Source organism: Pan troglodytes, chromosome 9 (genome assembly GCF_028858775.2).
Source record: "Pan troglodytes isolate AG18354 chromosome 9, NHGRI_mPanTro3-v2.0_pri, whole genome shotgun sequence".
Lineage (NCBI taxonomy): Eukaryota > Metazoa > Chordata > Mammalia > Primates > Hominidae > Pan > Pan troglodytes.
This window is the reverse complement of record NC_072407.2, coordinates 45612537-45628078: the sequence shown is the minus strand read 5'-3', so window position 1 is coordinate 45628078 and position 15542 is coordinate 45612537. Positions and strand designations below refer to the sequence as shown.

The 15542-nt window shown below is 38.0% G+C and overlaps 1 long non-coding RNA gene across 1 annotated transcript in view; it reads left to right on the top strand.

Annotated features, from left to right (window-relative positions):
- The window catches only part of LOC107967069 (uncharacterized), a 201707-nt gene that overhangs the window by 122425 nt on the left and 63740 nt on the right, over window positions 1-15542 (top strand). Inside the window, exon 4 of the long non-coding RNA XR_010147535.1 lies at window positions 4167-4393. This is a non-coding gene — a long non-coding RNA (uncharacterized LOC107967069). The remainder of the gene's footprint in view (window positions 1-4166; window positions 4394-15542) is intronic.

Below are 15542 nucleotides of genomic sequence, written 5' to 3'. Positions count from 1 at the left end.
CCCACTTGGGCTTTGGGAGTTGCAGCTTCCCAGCCCTGGAAGCTGCCATGGGATCAGAGCCCAGGGGCACTTGCCCCAGCTCCTGCACCTGCCTGTCTTCATGTGTCCCCTCTCATAAGAAGTTTGAGCAGGCATGGGGGCCACACAGATGAGCCACATCCCTGTCACACATCCAGAGAGGAGCATCAGGGAAATTTCCTGTTTCATTGGCAGCTTCTTTACTCAAAGGCAGCAAAGGAAAGAGACTCTCCATGCAAGATGTGGTACCAATCTTATGTAATGTAATAACATACACATAATAACATGTATTTGTCACTTTTGCCATATTCTATTGGTTAGAAGCAAGTCATAGGTCACAACATGCCTAAAGGAAGGGGACTACAAGGGAGTAAATACCAGAAAGGAGGGATTATAGGAACCACCTTAAAGTCTATTGACCACATGAGGTGAAACTACTTACCATCCCTGACAAAGGCTCATCAGTATTAGTTATATGGAGGAGAATTTTGATTTTGCTTAAGAAAAATACCTTTAACAATTAAAGCAACTTGTGATGTAAGTATGATGGCAGGGACAGTTCATATAGAAGTTTGTAGCAGGAGATGGAAACATTTAATACAATGGAGTGGGGTTAAAATTTGGCTACTGGAAATTTCCTTAAAGGCCTAAAATTCTGTGATACTTCATTACATTATAAAGAATCATAATATTGTGTGTTTTACATGGAAAGAGAAGAGAATGTTTGGTAAGTGCCTTAGTCCATTTGTGCTTCTATAACAAAGTACCTGAGAATGGGTAACTTATAAAGACTAGAAATTTCTTTCTCCCAGTTCTTCAGGCTGGGCAATTCAGGATCAAGTTGCCAGTAGATTTGGTGTCTGCTGATGGCTGTTTTCTGCTTCCAGAATGGAATCTTGTCACTGTCTCGTGCAGGGGGAATGAACATTGTGTCTTCACATGGCAGAAAGTAAAACAGCAAAAAGGGCCTAGCTAGTTTCCTCCAGCCATTTTATAACATTGCTAATCCTATCCAGGAGGGCTCCACCTTTGTGACTTAATCACCGCATAAAGGTCCCACCTTTTAATACTATTACATTGGGGTTTAAGTTTCGACATGATTTTTGAAGAGGACACAAACATTCAAACTATAGCAGTAGATATTTCAAATTCATAGTTTTGGGTTCATTACAAAAACTGCATAATTGCATTTGATAAAATATGCATAATTATAATTATAGAATTGTAAGAATATAAAAATAGAAAATATTTCCCAAAAGTATTGATATGGACAGGAGACAGGGAAATACTGGGTAGAAGATGGATGTTCTTTGGCAAAGGCCCCATCTTCAAGCCTGGATACCTGTGGCCCTAAATGAAGACAGACATTCCTGTTTTCATGCTCCAAAAGTTGTTTTTTGGCTCCCCATTTGGGGTTTGTACCCATATAAACCTCAAAACCCAGGATCCAGAGGCAGATGAGCAGAGAAGGAGATGAGGAAATGAGGAGATGAGGAGACAACCAGACAAACAGCAGAACAGCATGGCAGAGAAAGAAGAGAAGGAACATCTGAACACCAAGAGGAGTTCAGCTGGGGGGCGGTTGGAGAGGAGTTTGGCCACTGGACAGATGAACTCCAGGGAAAGATCACCTTTCCACTCCATCCCCCTTCCAGCTCCTCATCCATCCCACTGAGAGCCACCTCCACCACTTAATAAAACCCCTGCATCCATCCTTCAAGTCTATATATGACCTGATTCTTCTAGGACACTGGACAAGAGCTCAGGACACAGAAAGCTATCACATTGGCCCACTGCCCTTGCAGAAAGGCAGAGGAGTCATTGAGCTGGTTAACACTTCAGCCATCTGAGGATGGCAGAGCTAAAAGGGCTTTGTAACACTGGGGTCACAGGCACTGACCTCTAGGCACTACCGTGGAGCCAGAGCCCAAAGCACTCACCCAGCTTCTGCACCTGCTCGTCTGCATGTTCCCCCTCCCATAAGGGGTTTGAGCTCACTGCAGCTGAACAGAGAGCCGCATCTCTGTCACACACCCTGAGAGGCAAGCCGGGGAACTCTCCTGTTTCAGTATTTATTGAGTATCTACTGAATGTTTGAGGCTGTTCTTTCAGTGGAAGATACAGAAATAGCTGATGACATATTTTCTTGACTTTACAGAGTTTACAACTGATGCTAGAGAAATGGGGTTCAGAATAATGGTAAAATAGGGTAAAATAAAACATTAAATCAAATGTCACACTGTAATAGATACACAGTAGTCTGTCTCAGTCTTTTTCTTTCTTTCTGACTGGAAAAGTAAAAAATGTGTAGAAATGAAACTCCAACATTCTAAATATTTTCACTACTGTTGATACTTTAAATAGGGAGTTGCTGAAATAGTTGGGAGAGATGTTTTTAAAGCTACACTTGAGAAAGAGAGCATTTCATTGTGTCTTGGAGAATAGTAGAAAAAGACAAAGGTGTTTTTTATTTCCATTAGCCATTTTATTTTTGTTAGAAGCCATGTAACTTTTGAGATTCACACACAGAAACAAAAAGATATTAAATGGTTCTCACACTATAAAACATTGTAACCATTATGCATTTTGATTGCAGGTAAAAAGGTCAATTAACCACTGGTGGGCAATATCCAAAATTAATAGCAGAAACAGAAAAATAAAAGACTACTCAGCAAAGACAAGTAGAGTGTAAGCATCACATAGGCTGGAAACTTTGTTTGCTGTTTTCTGTTTGTTTTTGTCCGTTCTCTTCTGTATCCCAAGCATCTGGAATGAGGACTGGCACATAGCTATTGTTCAATAAATGCTTGTTGATAAATAAAAATGCTGGAATTATTTGACTTCTCTTTATCAACTGTAGGCAACACCAAACTTGTATGCAGGAAAGAAAGATGTAGGATTAATGAAATGAAGAATTTGGGGATGGTTTACTCTAACAGTATTATCTTGACTCTCATTTAGGATCTATATTTGCATTGAAAGATGCAGGAAATATGATTTGCTCCTGCACAGAATGTACTGAAACCTGTGTTTCTGAGTCTGTAATTAAATGTGGCACTTATCTTAATGAGCACATGCCACCTTTCTCTCTAGGCAGAGCCTCTTAACACAACTGAAATAGCCCAGCAATTGCACAGAGCAAACTGCAGAGTCCTGTCATATCCCATGATACAATTAATCTCTGTGATTAGGTGAATTTAAACAAAAAGGTATGTGTTTATCTTCATGATGCACAGAGTGGCAGTGGCAGGTGGCTCCGTTTCCCAGAATATGGTTCCCATCCAGGATGTCATTTGGAGAGACATCAGTTACCACAAAGATGTTAAGTCTTGTGTGAAACTGAAGAAGGTGAAATTCATCGTAGGGGTTCCCTCGCACTTCTTTTTGGAACACCTTAAATCCTAGGCACCCACCTTTGTCTCAGAATTCAGTTGGTGTCTGATGTGGAATAATTTGTGCCCCCTGCTCAGAAAGATATGTTGAAGTCCTAACCCTGGTATCTGTGACTATGACCTTATTTGGAAGTAGGATATTTGCAGATGTAATCAAGCTAAAAATGAGTCATCCTACATCTAATTAATGGTGTCCTTATAAACAGACTGAGATTTGAAAACCCAGAGGACAGAGGGAAATAGGTCACTTGATGACCAAAGCAGAGATTGCAGTGATTCAACTGCAAGCCAAAAAATGCCAAGGATTACTGGCAACAAGCAAAAGCTAGGAAGGCACAAGGAAAGATATTTTCCTGCAATCCTCAGAGGGAGCATGTGTCTGTAGATGCCCTGATTTTGGACATCTGGCCTCCAGAGTTGTGAGGCAATTAATTTTTCTTAAGGCCACCTAGTTTGTGGTAATTTGATATGGCAGCACTAGGACATTTATATGATGCCTCAGGTGGAAAAAATAGGCCCTATAGTTAGAAGTTTCCTTGACTAATATTGCTCACTTCGGTGCCTCATTTCTACTTTCTTTCAGGGAGCATGAGCTCTGACTTAGGGAAGGAGTATTCTAAGCTTCCTTTCAGAGCCAGTAATTTTCTTCCAGTTAAAAATCATTTAAGCTAAACTAACCCTTTTTGTTCATTCAGGCTGTGTGACAAAAATATCATAGACTGCATGACTGAAAAAACAAACATTTATTTCTCACAGTTCTGGAGGCTGGGATGCCCAAGGTCAAGATGCTGACAGATTGATTGTCCCTGGAAAGCCTGCTTCATAGATGACCATCTTCTCCGTGTGTTCTCCCTGTGTTCTCAGGAGTGAGGGTACCTTTCTGGTGCCTTTTTTTCATAAGGACACTATTCCCGTTCCTGAGGGCTCCACTCTCATAACACAACATCCAGAAGGTCCTACATTCTAATATCATCATACTGCAGGTTAGAATTTCAGCATGTTAATTTTGGTATGACACATTCAGTCTATAGTAGCAACCCTCCCTTGAAACTCAATGCTCTGTGATGAGGTTCAGCGAAACCTAAAAGTATATCATATAAAGCTGAAAAGAAAATAAATTGGGACAACTGCTTTTGGAGGGGAAGCAATTTAGCATAATGTGCTAATATGTAAGTATTTAAAAACATTTTCATTTTTAGAAAATATTGCTAAAGGAGTTATGAAATATGTACACAAAAACTTAGCTACATGGGTGTTAAGGACCATATTGTTTGCAATAGGGAAAAGGTTTAAAAATGGAAATATCTATGAATATCAGATTATTAAATAAATTATGTTTTACCCATATGAGGATGTACTACATAGGTATTTAAAAATGAAGCTGTGGAATAGTCATTTTATTTTATTAAGTTTTAGTTGTATTTTATTTATAATTCACACATAATAATTATACATATTTAAGGAATACAGTGTGATGTTTCCATGCATGTATACATTATATAACAATTAAATCAGGGTAATTAGCATACTTTAAACATTTATCATGTTGTCGTGATAACATTCAAAATTCTACCAGCTATTTTGAAATATACAATATATTGTTATTAGCTATAGTTACCCTACAATGGAATAAAGTATGAATAGTCATTTTAAAACTACGCTCTGAAGAGGATGCAGGTATCTCAGGAACATTTCAGTGAGTTTTTTAGGAGGTGAGTCGAAGCCAGTATCCTCTGAGCTTTGCCCCATTACCTTCACTTAACCAGATCTGCTCTATTTTATCTCTTTGATATGCTGAGTTTCTGAGTAAAATGCCATTTGAAAAAAAAATTGTTATGTGTTGATTTCTGTCCCCACAAAAGTTGTTGAGGTCCTAACACCCAGGGCCTGTGAATGTGACATGATTTGGAAATAGAGGCTTGCAGGTGATCAAGTTAATCATTATAGAGGGCTCTAATCCAATACAACTATGTTTTTTTAAAAATGAGAATTTTGGAAACAGAAGCAAACACACAGGTAGACGGCCATGTGAAGATAGAGGCAGAGTTCAGGGTAATGCATCATAAGTCACAGAAAACCAAAGACTGCCAGCAAACCAGCAGAATCTGGGAGAAAATGGTGTAAAACAGACTTTTCTCATAGCCTCAATAAAGAACTAACTTTACCAACACCTTGGTTTTAGACTTCCAGCCTCCAGAGCTGTGAAAGAACACATTTCTGTTGTGTAAGCCACCTTAGTTAAGGTTGTGGTACTTTGTTGCAGTAGCAGTTAGAAACTAGTGCATTTCTAGGCTAAAAGAAAGTTTGATGCTCCTTTGTTACGAAGAGATATACATAGTAAATATATACACAAATTATTTGTGAACTCTTAAGTCAATGAATTTTTCCTCTTAATATTTTCTTTCTCTTGGTTTTCTCACTGTTAGTCTACCTATTGAATAAATTGTGTTCATTGTTTCAGGAGGAGCTATGGTAATGGTAAAATAATAGGGTTGTTCTTGAGCTCTGAGTTTGAAATCAGTATTTTCTAGTCCATAGCTGAGGTCAGAATGTAAACCTTCCACAAATCATTTATCATCCCACTCCATCAAAACTCGGTGAATACGAACAGACTCATATGGATTAGGGGAAATTCCAGAACAAGAAGCATGATCCCCTTTACCCTAAGTGCAGATTAGAGGGACTCAATTGTCTCTAGAAGCTTGTTGGGCAGGGAGCATAAGGTTCAACCTGGGGTTATAGGTGAGTAGTCAAGCCACATCATCAGATCATAAGACATGAGAATCCTGGCTGCTCTAGGTTAATTGCTTTATTATTTTTTTTTTTCAGACAGAGTTTTGCTCTTGTTGCCTAGGCTGGAGTGCAATGGCACCATCTTGGCTCATGGCAACCTCTGCCTCCAAGGTTCAAGCGATTCTCCTGCCTCAGCCTCCCAAGTAGCTAGGATTACAGGCGTGCATCACCACACTTGGCTAATTTTGTATTGTTATTAGAGATGGGGTTTTGCCATGTTGGTCAGGCTGGTCTCGAACTGTGGACCTCAGGTTATCTGCCCGCCTCAGCCTCCCAAAGTGCTGGGATTACAGGCATCACCCACCACGCCCGGCCAGCTTTATCTCTTGAAGCCTGTAGAGCTCTGTCTTCTGTGGCATTTAAGTTGTTTGTGAGCATTGTTGGGTATGGTAGCATGTATTACTCACCAACAAATATTCCCTCCCCCTTACCCTCAGCTGTGAGAAGCATGGATTTCCTGCCTCATCTATTGTGATTTTTGCCATTAAAAGTAATGGCAAAATTATTTTAATTGCCATTACTTTTGATGGCAAAAACCATGATTACTTTTGAACCAACCTAATACATTGGGCTCGACCATGTGATTTGCCACAGGCAATTAAATATGCTGAGATATGAGGGCACATTTGAGCAAAAACTTTAAATATATGTAAACTCTTGTTCTTCTGCCCTCTGCCATGAGAAGAATATGTCCCAAGTTACCATTCCTCTTTCAGCTTGGGTCCTGATATGAGAGATGTATGGAGAAAATACCTAAATCTACCTTATAACCTGGAGCAGAGCCACCACAGCCTCAGACATGTAACAATTATGGTGTTTACTCTCTTGAATAATTTTATTTTACTTATTCAGAAACCTCAGCAAATAAAAATCTTTTTGGAAAACTTCTCTTGACAATTGTGTGAAATTTTACAGCTATGCACATGGCAACCCTCTGATCATCCTGTGTTTCAAGGATAATTTTTTGATTTCACTATGCAAGCCACAATTTCTCTGCCTATAAGGAATTTAGCAAACTATGATCATAAATCCAGGGGCCCTTTTTTGCCTGGTATCAATTGCAGCAGCTATAACAATGATGTGCATGCTTACTTCTTCATGGGGGGCAGATTTCCTTCTATTTATCTTAAGACACCCTATTATTTTTTTAATGGTAATATTTTATGCAGTGTTTCCTCTCTGTGGTGGTTTGTACCAACTTGGTCAGCTATTTTACCATTTGGCACCTCATGATAAGATTTTTAAAATTATCTATTTATTTGTTTTTATTTGGAGTTTCTCAGCCACAGTTGCTACTCAGCAACTCCCTCCAAAAGCATTTGGAAAATGGAGGAGGCATTTTACATTTTACAACAAGTGGTGAGTGCTATTGACACATAATGCCCAAAGTCCCGTGAGGCTAACTGTCCTGTACTGTACAGTAGAGTCCCATACAACCCTATTTTTTCCAGCCTAATTCTCTTAGTGCCATTTGAGAAATGTTGCTTTAACATAGCATCAACTATTGGCTTATGAAATCAGTAACTTTATTAGTCTGTTCTCACGATGCTAATAAAGACATACCCAAGACTGGATAATTTACAAAGAAAAGATGTTTAATTGACTCACAATTCAGCATGGCTGGGGAGGCTTCGGGAAACTTACAATCATGGTGGAAGGGGAAACAAACATGTCTGTCTTCACATGGTGGCAGGAGAGAGAAGAATGAATGCCCAGTGAAGGAGGAAGCCCCTTATAAAACCATCAGATCTCATGAAAACGAATTCACTATCACTAGAACAGGATGGGGAAAAGTGCTGACATGATTCAATTATCCCCACCTAGTTCCTCCCACAAGATGTGGGAATTTGGGGAACTACAACTCAAGATGAGATTGGGGTGGGGACTCAGCGAAATCATAGAAGCTGCGGTATCCATGAAAATCCCCTATTATGATCCACTGGGGTGCTTCCTAGCTTATGAGAGGCAAAAATCAGAGAAACCTAGGACAAAAATAATAAAGTGAGAAATTTTGAGAAAATTATTGTCATAGACATCAGCAGACAATCACTGAAAAAGCTAACTTTGATACTACCTTAGGGTAATTTTACGAGGCCTTCCCTGGCCCTCAAGACTCATGTTACATGGATGAGCCGTCTTTCCTATACATGAGATTCCAAAAGAATGGGAACTTGGGAGCCTTCTCCTTGGGAGCCTTCTTCTATGCCACTCAAAAAAGGAGTTTTAATAGTCTGTTCCCACAACACCAGCCATCCAATCACTGGGAAACCACTACCTCAAGATATGACAATAACCAGACTTACTACTGATGAGCCATGATGATAGTTCTGCCAAAGCAGATGAGTTAAATAAATAGAAAGTTAAGTAGGACCCTGAACAAGAAAGAGAGATAAGCAGATCAACAAAAGGTATAGTGATGTTTATATGCCATGCAAAAACTATGATTTCTAATAATACATTCATGGCCTGGAAGATAAAATAAAAGAAATATCTTAACATAGAAAGCAAAATTATTGTATAAAGATGTACAAATAATGAATGAAAATGTAAGAGGCTGACAGGAGAGCTCTAGGAGACCCAGCAGACCAAGCTTGCAAATTCAAGGACACCCAAAAGGGTAGAGGTCCCAGAAAGGGAGATGAAAAGAGGCAGTTTTGAAATACATAAAAATTACTCTAAGCTTGAATTGCCATCAAATTGTTAAAATTACCCTAAGTTAAAAGAACATTAAATCTGATTCATTAGAATAAAAGAGTTCATATTGCAATTTGAGTTGGTGATTAAAAAAGAAAAAGACCCATCTAATCAGAGCTTCATACATTTCTAAACTATAGGCATAAAGAAAAACTCTTGCAAGCTTTTAGGGACAAAGAATAACTTATCCCTAAAGGTGGAAGCAATCAAGTGAATGTCATTCTTCTCATCTGGAAGCTAAAAGCTGTAACATAATATCTATGTCATTTTGAGAGAAAGGGACATCTACCCAATAATACTTTGTCCTGCTGATGAATAATTCAACTGTCAAGAAGAAGAAAAAACAAACACACATATTATGGTTGCACAAAAATCCCTAGTTACCATCAATGTTCCCTGTGTGGTAAAAATATCGAGAAAGAACTCTGAAGTATTGATGTCCATATGTTGTAGTTGTCCATCGGTTTGTGAACATTATTTCTGTTTGGAAAATGTTATTTGATTTGTCAGGATCTTTTGCGGCCCAGCAAAGCAAATAAACTATGTTTCACCAACCATGTATTCCAGAGCACTTGGGTTCTGTAGAGAATGACTTGTAAAAAGGAGGTGTTGCATGGAGTTCGCACAGCAGGGAAGATGAAGAGGTAGCCAGTTTTCGGATGTGGCTGTGACAGGTACCTGATCTATGGTTCTTGTGCTCCACTATGGCAACATAAGAGGCTTTTCTGGAGCAGTCTCATGGGTTCATGTAGGCACGGAATCTGGTATGTGTCCTTCAAGTCTGATTTTCTGGACATCCCTCCGATATGTAACATTTTTTCTCTTATGTCAACAAAACTTGCATACATTATAGGCCACAGGGTAAAGCTTAAAACATTAAAGCAGTAGAGTCTTTATAGGCCCGTTCTCTAATTATGATCCAACAGAAATGAAAATAGCCAGGCACAGTGGCTGAGTTATGCCTATTGTTCCATTATTGGAACGCTAAGCATGTGGGAGTTATTTATATCCTACTGCTCAAGGTCATCGCCAAGGTCTCTTTGCAAAAATTCAAAAAAAAAAATGCAACCTCAGCCATAAATGGGTTAATATCCTTATTTTTTGTTTGTTTTAATTAAGAATATGTTTTAGTATTTACATTCAAGGATCCTAACTTATAGAGACTCTTACCAGGCCTGAAACAAATCAGAACAGAGACTTCAAGATAGGTGAGGGGCAGACACCTGTAGTCCCAGCTACTTGGGAGGCTGAGGCAGGAGAATAGCTTCAACCTGGGAGACAGAGGTTGCACCAGTGAGCTGAGATCGTGCCTCGGCACTCCAGCCTGGGCTAAAGAGTGAGACTCAAAAAATAAAAATAAAAAGATAGGTGAAGGAAGATAAAAATGAGAGTAAGTTGTAAGTTTGGGGCACAGTTAATAGTTAAATGTTGAGGAATACTTATACATTGTCTGGGAATGTATAATATAAATCCATATCAGAACTCATGACTATCCAGCAAGGGAGAATCTGTAACAGTCTACTAATACAAGTATTAGACTATTTCAATAAAACTCAGAGGCGATTGGGGAGAGTTGAAATAATTTAAAAATTTTCAGGTTACTGTACTGTTGTAGTGTGTTAGTGAGGGTCCTCCAAGAAAGAGGTGCCAAGATAAGATTGAACATGCAAGGATTTTATTAAAAAAAACAAACACTTGTGAAGGAAAATGAAGAGAAATCAGGGAAGATGGGGAGAGACATCAGACCTTCATGCACAAGTGATTCCTAAGTGAGGGAGAAAGGGAAACGAGTTGGGGTGGGGGCAATCTAACCAGCCATGCAATCCAAGGAAGATGTGGCAAGTCCTCCGAGGAGTCTTTGAGCCAAAGTCAGACATCAGAGGAGTCTCCTGTTTTCCAGAAACAGGCTGTAGCACCTCTGCTAAGTTAAGCCACTGACTGGGAGCAATCTACAATGAGCATTGTCTTAGCAAAACACATTGATAGATTTCAGAACACAACAAGTAGAGCCCTACATCAATTCGACTACCTGTAGTTAGACATCTGCAAGGTGCATTCCCATGGCCAACATGTGTGCGTATATGAGGATATAAAAAATATTTCTTCATGGAAGAAGTACTTGGACTCTTAATTAAAATAAATAATAGAGAAATATAAGTTTGAAAAGGGAAGGTAACAATGAATTGAAAAATAAATTAGAACATCTGTTCTTTAAAAATATAGACAATATGAAATGAATAGAAACTTTATTAAACCAAGAAATCTAAAAAATGAATAGTGAACAGCAAGGTAAAATAATATATGGAAAATTAGAATGAATAAATGAATATTTCATTAATAACATTGAACGTGAACATACTGAGTTCTTTGAAAAAGACAAAGACCATCAGATTTTTTAGGTTGTATTATATTTATGGTAAACCAAATTTAAAAATAAGTGTGACTGAAAATTTAAAAATGAGCTAACAAATACCAGTCAAATGAAAACTAAAGGAAATTGGGATTGATAACATTCAGGAAAAGAAGGATTTTTTATTTTAAAACCCTGTAGTGGATGGTGCCGTGTCCCTTAAAAAGATGAATTTAAGTCCTAATCCCAGTACCTATGAAAGTAGCATTATTTGGAAATAGGGTTTTTGCAAATGTAATCAAATTAAGGTGGGGTCATACTGGATTAAGGTGGACTCTAAATCTAAGGATTGGTGTTCTTATAAGAGAAGGGAGCAGGAGATTTGGACAGAGCACAGAGACACAGGGAAGAGGACCATGTGAACACAGAGGCAGAAACGGGAGTGATGCAGCTACAATCCTAGGAATGCAATGGTGGTGGGCAACCACCGGAAGCTGGAAGGCTCAGGGAAAAATGTTTCCCTAGAGCCTTCAGCGGAAGCATGGTCCTGCCAATGCCTTGATTTTAGACTTCTAGCCTCCAGAAGAGTGAGAAAGAAACCTTTGCTGTGTTTAGCCACCCATTTCATGGTAATGTGCCATAGCAGTCAAAGGAAACTAACACAAACTTTGAACAAGACAAACAGAAATAATTTCTAATAATAAAAGCTTAAACAGAAGACATTACAACTATGCTGTCTCATAAGGTATTCACTAGTCATGTATGGCTATATAAATTTAAATGGAGATAAATATAAATAAAATAAAATTTAAAATTTTGTTGCACCAACCACATTTCAAGTATTCAATAGCCACATGTGATTGTGGTAACCATATGGGACAGCACAGATGTAGAATACTTCCATCACAGGAAGTCCTACCAGACAGCTCTGCATTACAGTTATAGGTAAGTAGAGGTATAAAATTGTAGCTAAATATATGAAGCAAAACCTATTACAATGCAAGAAGAACTTGATAGAAATAAAGGGAGATTTTAATATATTCCTTTAAGAATTAGGAAAATGCATATAGAAAAAAATCAAGTCAGATAACTGAATAACTCAATCAGTCTACCTAAATATGCATCCCTCAGATATGTAACATTTTTTCTCTTATGTCCACAAAACTTGTATACATTATAGGCCACAGGGTAAAGCTTAAAACACTAAAGCAGTAGAGTCTTTATAGCCCCCTTCTCTAATTACGATCCAACAGAAATGAAAGTAGCCGAGCACAGTGGTTCACGCCAGTAGTCTCACCATTTTGGGAGGCCGAGGCCGGTGGATCACCTGAGGTCAGGAGTTCAAGACCAACCAGCCTAACCAACATGGTCTCTACTACAGAAACAAAATTAGCTGGGCATGGCGGCGCATGCCTGTAATCCCAGCTGCTTGGGAGGCTGAGGCAGGAGAATTGCATGAACCCGGGAGGTGGAGGTTGCAGTGAGCTGAGATTGCACCATTGCACTCCAGCCTAGTCAACAAGAGCAAAACTCCCTCTCAAAAAAAAAAAAAAAAAAAAGTAATGAAAACAATTAGTGTAAATAGAGTTTTTAAAAATTCACTCAACTGTTTGTTTGTAATTGAAAATTATGTCCCTAGAAATTCCTTTAATTAAAGAATATTTACAAAGAGAAATTTCAAAATATTTCAATAGAATGGAAGCAAAACATAAATACTACACAGCAAAACTTATAGATCTCACCAAAAAATTGTACTGAGTAGAAAGTATATAAGCCTACTCATGATGGAAGATTTTTTAGAAATTGAAAAGAAACTTACTACCAATCTTGATAAATAATAAAATTCAACAATATGAGCCAACAGATATGAAAAGTAGGAATTATACAGCTAAAGTTAAAAAATATATATATTTTTTTGTAGAAACTGATTATTACGCCCAAATGCCAATACAAGGCATTATTGAGAGCAAAATATATAAGGTCAGGAATGATAAAGAAAATGAATCTTTCTCTCTCTCACACACACACAGAGGAGATAGTAACAGGATTATAAGATAATACTATAAGAAAGTTTATGGCAATATTCTTGAAAACCATCTACAGGAATTTGTGTTTTTCAAAAAAAAAAAAAAGACCAAAATTTACCTTTAAAAGATTCTACTATTAAAAAGTCCCTGGAAACAGATGGGTTCAGCTAAATTGTATCCAATTTTAAAAGACAGAATAATTTAAGGTAGCTTAAACTCTTCTAGAACATGTAAAAAGATTAAGGAATAATGCTTTATACATTTAATATAAATAAAAATTAATTTAAAAAATTAAATATAAAGTTAATGTCAAAACTGACAAAGATGAAAGAAACAAAAAGAAATTACTGATTTTTCTACCTTGTGAATTCAAATGCCAAAATTATTCTTTAAAATTTAGCAAATAGAATCAACAAAATATTATATATGCTATGACAAAGCTGGATTTACCCTAGGAATTCAAGAGTGGTTCAATATTTAGATCTATTAAGATAACTCATTATATCTACACTTAAAGGTTTTCCTCTAATCTCGTTACCTTTCCATCTCAGTTTGCTTTATTGGCTGTTTCTCTTCTGCCCTACCTATGAATATTTGAATGCCAAAGATAATTGAATATGAAGTATGGTTTGTGGACCAGTATCACCAGGAAACTTGATAGAAATGCCAGAATCTCAGGCTCACCACCGGACCTACAGAATCAGACTCTCCATTTTAACAAGCTCTCCAATTGATTGGTGTACACATCAACAGCTGAAAAACACTGACCTAGGGATGCGTAGTAGACCTTGCCTGTAGCTACATTCCCTGCCTAACCTGTATGAACTCGTTTATTTACATGTCTTAACGTGTCACAGTAATCTCACTGATGATGATAATGACTAATAGATACACAACATCACAATTCACTTTGAGGTTCCTACTTACTAGACATTTAAATTTAATATATCCAAAATTGAACTCTCCATTACCCCTAGTCTGATCAAACCTGATCTTCCCTCAATAAGCAGCATTCACCTAATTGCTCAAGCCCAAAACTTGGAGATATTCTCATAACTCTTCTTTATATCATATCTTATCTTCTATCTATTATCATACCTTGTTGACTGTGTTCAAATTTTATCTCAAATCCAACTTTTTCCCATGATTTTCAGACTTCCACTAAGGTTAGCTTAACTCTTGTTAGACACCCTCCATGGCCTTTACTGCATGGAAAGGGTTGTAACTTTTGAGATTGGTAAAGGTACTCAAGGCAAGCTTTTTATCTGGGGCACGACAGAGCGGTTTTAAGGATTAAGTTCACTATGTGTTTGCACATTATAAATTTAACATTCAGTGGCTTATTCCAAAAGTAAATACAGTAGTCCCCCCTTACTCATGGAGGATATATTCCAAGACACCCAGTAGATGCCTGAAATGACAGGTAGTCCTGAACCCTATGTACACTACGATTTTTCCTATACTTACACACCTGTGATAAAGTTTATAAATTAGGCATAGTGAGGGATTAATAACAATAACTATGGTAAAATGGAACAATTATAACAATATGCCAGCATTGCTACTCTTGTACTTTGTGGCCATTATTAAGTAAAATAAGAGTTACTTGAACTCAAGTACCTCAATACCATGACAGTCAATCTAATAACCCAGATGGCTACTAAATCACTAACGGGCAGGTAGCTTAGGCAGTGTAAATACACTGCACAAAAGGATGATTCATGTCTCAGGCGGGACAAAGTGAGAAAGGGTGAGATTTCATCATGTTACTCAGAAGAGGGCCCGATTTAAAACTTATGAATTGTTTATTTCTAGATTTTTTTCATTTAATATTTTTGAACTGTGGTTTGACTCAGGTCACTAAAACCTCGGAAAGTGAAACCACAGATATAGGGGAGACTGCTTTAGCTGTTTTTACAGAGAAAGAAACTTAAACAAAGGAGGTTAGGCCTTGTATGAAGTCGCTCAGGCTGTGGCAAAAGTCCCGTTGGTCGTCTCAGCAAAAGGGAGGAGGTGCTTTGGTCTTGGCAGTAGTAGGAGGAGATTTAATAAACACAAACCAGCTCTACAGATTCAGCAAATGAACAGGACGGAAGGGCCTTTCACAGTCATGGCAGCAACCGGAAAGCTACTACTTCATCTTGTTAAACACGCACAGCCTCTTCTGAGCAGGAATTGCTAGGGCATGAATTTACAGGAGATTCTTCTCATTTACATACCTTTGGCTCTTCTTACGGTGTTTGTCAGCCATAACAAGTTCTGCAGAAA